Raw genomic sequence first — 8,947 nt, 5'->3', positions numbered from 1 at the left:
GTGCTCCCCTCCCTTAGTCTCACTGCATGGTTCCAGCCACCCTTGTAGTGAAGCACCCACCAGTGTGAGAAGGTCATACAGATGTTCCAGCAGATATGCATATAGGGTTATTCTTGGATGCTGAGCTGCACACATTAAATCTGCGCTACAAGCTGTGCTCTGCATGCAGACCACACTCAGGTGAGTGCATGTGCAGCATGTTTAGCGTGTGGCTCTTCTGCAGATGGCACAAATGTCAGCATAAGGTGTGAGCATCAGAGACCCCTGGTGACAAACCTACCCCTTATCACACAGAGGAAGATTGCATCCCTTGTGCTTTGCCTTGCCATAAATGGATGATGAATAAAACATTCTGAGTCATGGAGAAGAGCGCAGTTCCCATAATTGCAGGTGAGTGCTGTGAAGATGGCATGGCAACACTACCAACTGTGTCCTACCGTGGGTTGCAGGGAGTGACAGAGAAGATGTCGTCCCACAAAGCCGCCTGCTACAGAGGCGTGTGACCTACAAAGCATCCTTAGGAAAATCCTCAGCCCTGCTGATGGTGGTGGAGGGTCAGCAGGTGCACCTCAAGGCCTGGGGGCAACTGAGGGCATGTCCTTATGATGCAGCTTCCCCATTGACTTTCACCAGAATAATTTCGGACTAGTGTCAAGACTGCATCATCTCAGAGAGGCACACAGCTAAGTGTTCACTCATGTTTGCATCACGGTCTCTACAAAGCTGTATTTGAGAAAGAAAAGTCCTTTCAGAGTGTGTGGAAAGCTGTTCAGTGTACAAACACTCACCCAGGCTGTGGCAAGGATGCTGTGGTGCATCTCTCAGGGTGAGGAGGCACTTTACAGCTGAAGGTCAAAATGGTATGTATTCATGTAAGGAGGGGAAGCAAAGCACCATTTCCAGATCAGTCCTTTTTCTGGGGACAGTTTGTGTATGTGAAGAGGGAACAGTTTAGAGTTTTCAGTATGAACAGGGACCTTCTGCTTCTACTGTGGGTGACCTGTGCAGCAGGCACACAGACACAGGCACACACCCCTCATTCCAGCTGCGGCTTTGATTACAAAGATCCAACCGTATCCTTATTCAAGCTACTTGCTAAATCCATCGTGATGGGTAGCATGTCATGTTTCTTGGAAGCAGCCTGTTTTGGGTCAAAGAGTGTAATTAAAGGCAATTCATGCAATTACTCACAACTGCGACACTTATAATGCTCCAGATGCCATTACAGCACAATGCTCTGCCACTGGCTCCCACAGGCTGCACCTTTATGTCCTCCTAATGTCATTGCTGTGGTCAAACCAGAGGGCTAGTAATGGGAGAAAAGTATGTTTCATTGTTCTCAGCTCCCCTCAGTATGGAAATTTCAAGTGTGCCAGTCAGACCCTAACTCCATTTTTCAGATGTCTATTTCTTGTCTGATTGAAAGAAACAAGGAGACAGGCTGGTGTGTTGGGTGATGAGAGCCATGGAAAATGGTCATAGCTAAAATCTGATACACCACTTGTATGTAAAAAATACTTTACAGCAGTCTACTCTACAATTAAGTATGTACTGAATGTGTTAACTTTCACTAATGAGTTTTATTATTATGTAACTATAACTTGTGGTAGTGAAATCTGAAAGACTGCTGTGAACTTCAAACTTTTCCTCTGGCATCCAGCCTCGTCTTTCCCTTCTTTCTCAGCTGCTGCCAAGTAATTTACAGTTCAAGAAAGGCTAATGGAGCTATAAACAAAGTGCAGATGCCTCTCACATTTCCTTTATTGGGCTGTGGTATGAAAATAGCCACTGCTTGCAGAGGAGGGAACATGAGTAATTACAGAAATACCTCGCCTCCTGTTTATCTGCAGCTCAGGTATACCATAAATCAACTTCTGTCTTCAGCAGAGCTGGCCAAAGGGACTAAAACCTACCTGCATTCAACTTCTGTCCTCTGGGCTTATTTCTGTGAAATGAGCATTGGCCTACTGGGATGATCATTAAAGTCATTGAGTTTCTAAAGAAGGATTGACTACAGCAAGCTTGGTTCTAAGAGATTTTTTTGGTAGATAGCAGGATATCTTCTGATCACCTCATAAGCCTGTCAATCACTGCACACAGAGCAAAGTTCTGCATTTCCCACTTGCATCAGCATTAATCAAAAATAACTCAGCTGAGCTGAATGGTGTTTAAAATGTTTCACAGTAATGTAGTCATGATGGTGCTCCTTAGCACCATGTCCAGGTTGCCTCATGTTCCCTATCCTGTTGTAGAAATGCAGGTGGTGAAACACAGTCCAGGCAAAACTCACTGTCCTGCTGGGACCCCTCTGAGTGCCATATGCCACCAAGGCCAGGTCCTTCAGCTGGGAATGGCTGCAGGAAAGGGTAGCCACAGGACTAATTTAATGCTTCCTTTGCACTGAAGAGGTGAAGAACTTAGGATGTGTGCTGGTCTGGCAGTGTCTTCCCACACAGCACACATCAAGTCTACCTCATGTATCTTCAGTCCATTCCAACTGCCCCACTTCTGTTCCCACCCCATATCTGCTCCCACCCCACTGTGCAGGGCCAGAGTGAGATGGGAACACAAGATTGGGTCCCCAGCTGGGGACTGGGGTTCCCTGCAGCACCATGTACAGGAGCTGTCCCTAAGTGCATTGTTAGCAATGCCACCTTTACTGCCATTGCACAACGTTCGGTTGCACCTCTTATTACTAAGAGCACAAATACTGCCCGCAAGACTATTGCAAAAAACAAGATGTTGAATGACATGCCTCCCCATTGGTGGGGGAGAGGGCTTAATCCGACTGGAACAGCAGGTAGATAAATGCAGTTCATTTCCTATACAGTCACCGAACAGGTTTTCACAAGGCTGGTCAACACCCACTGATTCAGTTTCATTGGGGAAAATAAAGAACGTACAGAGTAGCAGCTTGAGAGGCTCCCAGTCCAATAGGTGATCAAAGCTAATACAATTTAGTTAGAGGCAGAAGATGTGATATGAAATCTTATGTTAGTGCTTGGTTTACTATAAATGTTCAGTAGCCAAGAAGTCATTTAGGATTCAAAGCTGTACTGACCTGATCCTTGCATTCATCTCAAAGCCTTGAAGCTTTGCCTTGTTATGGGACACAGCCAAACACAGAAGTACCAGAGGATTCCACAGCAAAGTCTGACACTGTCCTTTAGTCTGCCCCAGCAAAGCCTGACACAGTCCTTTAGTCTGCCCCACTGTGCATGGCTGTGATGATCATGCTGGTGTTTTGCCTCCAACTCAGACAGAAAGAGGAACAAGAACTGAAGGTGTGTAGGGAAACTGCTGGCAGCCACCTCTGGTCTGTATAGACTGGGGTCCAGCCACAGCTCTCAATTTTACCCAAATCACTACCAAACACCTCCAGAAGCCTTTGGACATGATTTGCCCCAGAAAATCAAGCAGTCTGTTCTCTTGGCACTGTAACGCCCTTTAGATGTGACCTCACAGTTTCACACCTGATGAAGATAGGGTCTTTCAGCACCTGGCATTTGTCTTTTATTATCGTGATAAAGATACTGATCACACAGAGCTGGAGAAAAACAGACACCAGTTGCAGAGGTGAAACAGCAGAGCTCTTGATGAGTGTCAGCTTACAGGTCAAATAAACCAGTGATCAAACAGATTAAAAGCTCTTGCCCCATTATTTCTGATCCACCTAGATTCTTAGTGGGCAGTTTTAAAAAACTGTCATTTAAGATGTTTATTATGTCGGTGTTCCATGCAGCTGTATTTTGCGTCTGTAGTTTGAGGTCAGCACAGAAAAGCCTTGAAGTACTTTGTCTGTTGGTGCTCCCTGGTGGTGAGGTTTGCCTGCACAAGAGCTACAGGAATTTTGCTAGTGAACGTGCTACGCTGTATCTTAATTGTTTTAAATAAAAATCCTGTGTTGTGAAGTCATTCATGCATATCTTTCCTCGCAGGACTGAGTATTTATGTAGCACAGTGCTGTTATGACTTGAAAAATGTGTGTGCCAGCGAGGAAAATCCTTCTTCCTTCCAAGGCTTTGTTCATTTCAGATCTTAGTGTTAGTGTGAGCTGTAAAGCTTTCCAAATCAGATGAGATAAGAGACTCTTGTTTCTTTCCTCATTCTAAATCAAAGAAAGCACCAACACAGCCAGGTAGATGTGCTGCTGAGAGGCAAGGGGAACGTTTCTGACCGTAGGCAACAGCCTGGTCGGGCTCCTGCAGCCAGGGGTGGGGATGTCCCTCTAGTGGTGGGCTTGGTGACAAAACATTGCCCGAAGGGGCTCTGGTGCTTTTCTTTTGGGCTGAACTTCACTAAACTGAGAAACAGTTGAGAGTAGAACTCACAGCCATGATCCTGATACCGGCAAAATACCTACATATGTCACAGCTCCCAGATTAAGATGGACACGTGGAACAGCAGCCTGGCATAAGCAAGCTGCTCCTGAGCATCACAAACTAAGCCAGAACAGTTTTTTCCTGCCTTCCTCTGCTGCCAGTCATGTTTCAGGAATTGGTCTGCTGCTGGCTGCATAGGCAAAGCCTTGCTATTGGATTCACATCAGTAAACCCCACTGTGTAACCTCCTCCAGCAGGAGCCCTCTGTAGCCTTTGAGTTCCGCCATCTACACAGGCAAATGAAGGAATAAAATAAATTCCTCATGCAATTTGTAAGTCCAGATCTGACACCTTCTAAATAAACATGTGATATATATATATTTATAAAACATACATCGATTTTAAATTACAAATACTCAATCCCAGTGCAGTGGCATGGGCTGAGGTCCGTTAGTCTCCCTTAGCGTACAAGGGTGACATGACTGCTTTCAGCCTAAAGCCTGATGTATTGCAAAAACCTCTGCCCCAGAGTTCTGGTTGGTGGGAGGCGCTGCCCAGAGTCTGAGCACTGGGACGCCCCTCCTTCTGGGAGCAGGGTGTTATTAGTTAAGCCAGCCTGTGCAGCGTTTCTGAGCCTCGCTGGAAGGATCCTGTTTTCTGCTGTGATTTCTTCTTTTATCTGTAGGTGAAAATTTCACAGCGAGAAGGTTTTGCAGTAATGCCTTAGTTCTATTCTGGAGCATACAACGATTAAGCAAATTGGTTCTCAGCTTCCAGGGCACAAGCCAGAGCAGAGGTACTTGTGTTGTGGAGCTGATGTGACTGTTCAGACAGTAATTTTACTGTCGTTCAGACAGGGCTAGAATAGCGGACTACCTCTTAGCATCTCAGTGCTTCAGATGCTCATCTGTGGATTCTGTCACACTGCTTTTCTGTAGGCATCGCCTTGTCTTAAAACTGGGGTAGCACTGCTCCTGTGTCCCCTTGCTGCACCAGCTCTGCAGCTCTTTTCAAAGGCACAGGTTGCAGTAAAAACATGGCAATAGGTAGAAGTTCTGCTTGGGAATGCTTGATGAAGGTGATGCAGATTTTTTAAAGGAAGATTAATAGGAATCACTTTTACTTACCTCTTCTATGATTGATTCATACATAACACAATCTAGCACAATCTCAGCCATATTCCCTCTCTGCTCTCCTACCTTTCCAACCAGGGTAGCTTGCTTTTCTGAAGCGCTCTCTATTTCCTGACCAACTGATGGAATAACAGGCCCACAGTTAAGTTCCTTCTTTTGCCTCATTTAAAATGAAACTCAATTTACAGTATAGTAAGCACGGAAACATATTTCTATGCTATCAATTGTTGAAAAAGCCCACGAACATTTCTGCCCATATAATCACATTGCATTTAGACTTCTTTATATTGCAGCTCCATGCTGACCTACCTTGCAGTGCTTAAGCTAGAAAAATGTTATTACTGTATCTGAGCTATATAGGATTTTGACTTAAATTAAATCAAAACTTGGCATACAAATGACCTGCCTGCATCTCAAATGCATCACATGTGTTTAGGGTGCTTTCAAGGGGACTGCAGGTACACCTCATGCCAACAGCATTGCAAACTGTGAGATATTTACCAGCTCTTGAAGACTCTGGCACTCACACTGCAGTGCACCACGTCTGCAGAGTAATGTGCCCTGTTTCACACGTTCTGTTGAGTTGTGTTTTTCCTCTAAAGAATTAAAAATTAGTGTGAAGTTGTGGTATCAGAGGATGCAAGGAAGGGTTGGGCTGCAAGAACACCTCGATGGTCACTGGAGCTTTTCTTTCCAAGGCTGAAAGGAGACACATGGTGGAGGATGTTCCTGAGCAGCTTCTGTGGCAACACTGCTGAAGGAAGGATACTGAATGGGCCAGGAATGTTCTGCAGACCCCAGGACACTGCTGGTGCTGGCTGTCTGGCTGCCTCACCTCTTGTAAAGTAGGATAGTTCAAACTTTGCTTCTACTTCACGTGCACCTTCTTGCATGGCCCATACTCTGTCAACAGCCCCGTGGACTTTTCTGATCTTATTTTAATCTTTTCGTTCCAAATTCCTTGACAACATCAGTGATAGCTCCCATAAGTCTTCCTCCCTATTTTATCTTTCAGAGATGATGGATGACCGCATAGCAAACTTTTAATAAGGAAGGAAACCCAACAGCAAGACATCTAGATGGGGAAATTCAAGTTTTGCAGCTTTAATTCCTAGCAGTAAGATCTGTCCAGAGCTTCTATCCATTTGGGAAGACCCTACTGGGTATCTCCTCCAGCACTGTGTGCTTTGGGATGGGGACAAATGCCTGCCTTGAGCTGGGGTCTGTGGAGAAGAGACACATGTTTGTCTGGACAGCAGTTCAGTGAAGACATGAGGATGTACTGGTGACAGATGCAGAAACTTTCTCATCTCTATTCAGAGAGAAGAGCAAAAGGAAGAGCGAATGATGAGCAGCAGAGTGAACCAGTTTACCTTGTGCAAAACAGGGAATTGTGGCATTTCTTTTCAATTTGAAGTACTTGGGAAAGGAAGAATGATAATAGTTTTATGTAGAAATTTAATTTTGGCATAGAACTAAGCTGGCCAGAAATGAAAGTATCTGTCTGTACAGTGAGATTTGGAAGTCTTACTCCACTATGAGCAGCAAGAGCAATGACACTAAGTTGTCATATTGAAGCTGATAAATCAAGTATATTTTGATTATCTCTTACTTTATCATGACCAAGGAGATCTTCTCCAGGTTGGAACTCCTCCTTTAGCTAGTGCAAAACAGAATGTCTGTGAAACACCAAATAAAGAAACTTCATTAATCTCTGGGATGGATTTACAGGTTTCTCATCCAGCTGAGCCAACTGCCGATTGGCCAGCGTTAGTCAGGGTTACATCAGTAAGATTAAAGTCTGTTTTACAAGAATAATCTGGAAGAATAAGAAAAGGTTAGTTCAGTCCCACCTTTGTGGCACATGATAGCAGGTCTGTCAAGTTTCTGAAGAAACGTGGCACTTTCTCTGTGTCAGAAAACATTTGACAGATATTTCACTGGCTTTGCTAAATGACAGTTTTCACAGAGCTTTTCAGTTGCACCTAAAAGCCTTTAATCAGGCAGACCCAGGGGTATTAATTCTCTCAGGTTTCCTGATTGGGGGTAAAGTGGGAGGACAGCACGAGAGGCTGTGTTGTTTTGCTGAGACCAACTGAGCATTTACAGACATTTTTATTGTAAGAGAGTTTGTGCCATGTGAAAGCAGCACTTGAAAGTTAGAGGAGGACAGGGATAGGAGTAGAAAGGAGAACAATGGGAACCAAAGTATAAACCAGACTGCAAATATGTGGCTTCTGTGGATAAGAGTCTGCTGAAATATTCACCCAGGTCATGAGTCTGGAAGCGAGAACACATTTTATGGTTTTTAAGAAGATCTAAGCTAGTGGATGGTATTCGGTTAGATGTAAGCACACAAAGTTACTTTCAGCCTGTTCATTTTTCTGATGTTGACGCATTACTCCTAAGAAAGCTTTTGTGTTTCTTCATTTTCTTTCAATTGAAAATACTTCATAAGGGTTCATCACTCAGTTAAGTTTCTCCACTTACGCATAAGGCAGCATTCCTTTTCTGAGATCAGATAGTGAACCAGAGGAAAACATTCAGCTCCTGCCCTCCCCCTGTGTGGAGCAGAGCCAGCGAGCAGTGCCTTCGGTCCCACAGCTGTGCAGCTGGCAGGGCTGCAAACCTGGAAAACACCTGGAGTCCAAAGAAGGCAACTACTGGATGCTTTGACTGGTGGTCATAGGACCTTTCTGTTTGTAAGTCCAGTTGTTCCTCAGGGGTACTTCTTACTTCATGTTGTTCCTTTTGAAGCAGCTTCTGTACTTTTCTTCTGCCAGGAAGGATATTCTCATTCTGTTTTCAGCATCTTCGACGCTGTCTTATCTCTTTCAGGAAGCTGAGACCTACCAGCAGATGGGCTGGAGGCAAACTCGAATCAGACTGCAAAGGAAAATTTCTATTTCTCCTCTTTGTTTTATGTGTGCGTGTTGCTAGACCTCCTCTGCCAACACAGTGAAGCACCCAGCACCCAGCACTGCAAGAGCTTGTTTTGCTGCTGGGTTGAAGGCTGCTTACTGGGTCAGGTGCTGCTGTGCTCTTCCAGCCTTGATCCCAAGGCTACTTGTTGCCTCCTTCTCAGGAAATGCTGCTGTGTCACAGCCTGGCTGCAGTAACCTCTATGCAGGCACATCTCCCATTCAGTGGCTTCATGCAGGAAGAAAAGCTGTGATCTCATTTCTGTATCAGCACCTGGTGATTCTGTTATTCTTTTTGCTACTACCTGTGCATTAAAATGCTTAATTAGCAAATAAAAACAAGGATCTAACTCAAAAGCAGGAGAGGGAATGCCCGACTTTTTATTCGGTAAAGCATCAGGAGATGGCAGCTGTAACTTCACACTCTCAAACCCTGTTCCACCAAACCTAAATCTGCCAACATGATTTATTTGTCTCTGGTGCTTCACAGCACCCTCTGCCTGCAACCCCAGCCTCTCCAGACCAGTGGGGAAAGAGGGAAACAAGGATGTGATGCCATGGATTCCCACTG

This window comes from Coturnix japonica, chromosome Z, assembly GCF_054131305.1.
Source record: "Coturnix japonica strain WE chromosome Z, WE-NBRP24, whole genome shotgun sequence".
Lineage (NCBI taxonomy): Eukaryota > Metazoa > Chordata > Aves > Galliformes > Phasianidae > Coturnix > Coturnix japonica.
The sequence above is the reverse complement of the archived record's forward strand: the minus strand, read 5'-3'. Positions refer to the sequence as shown.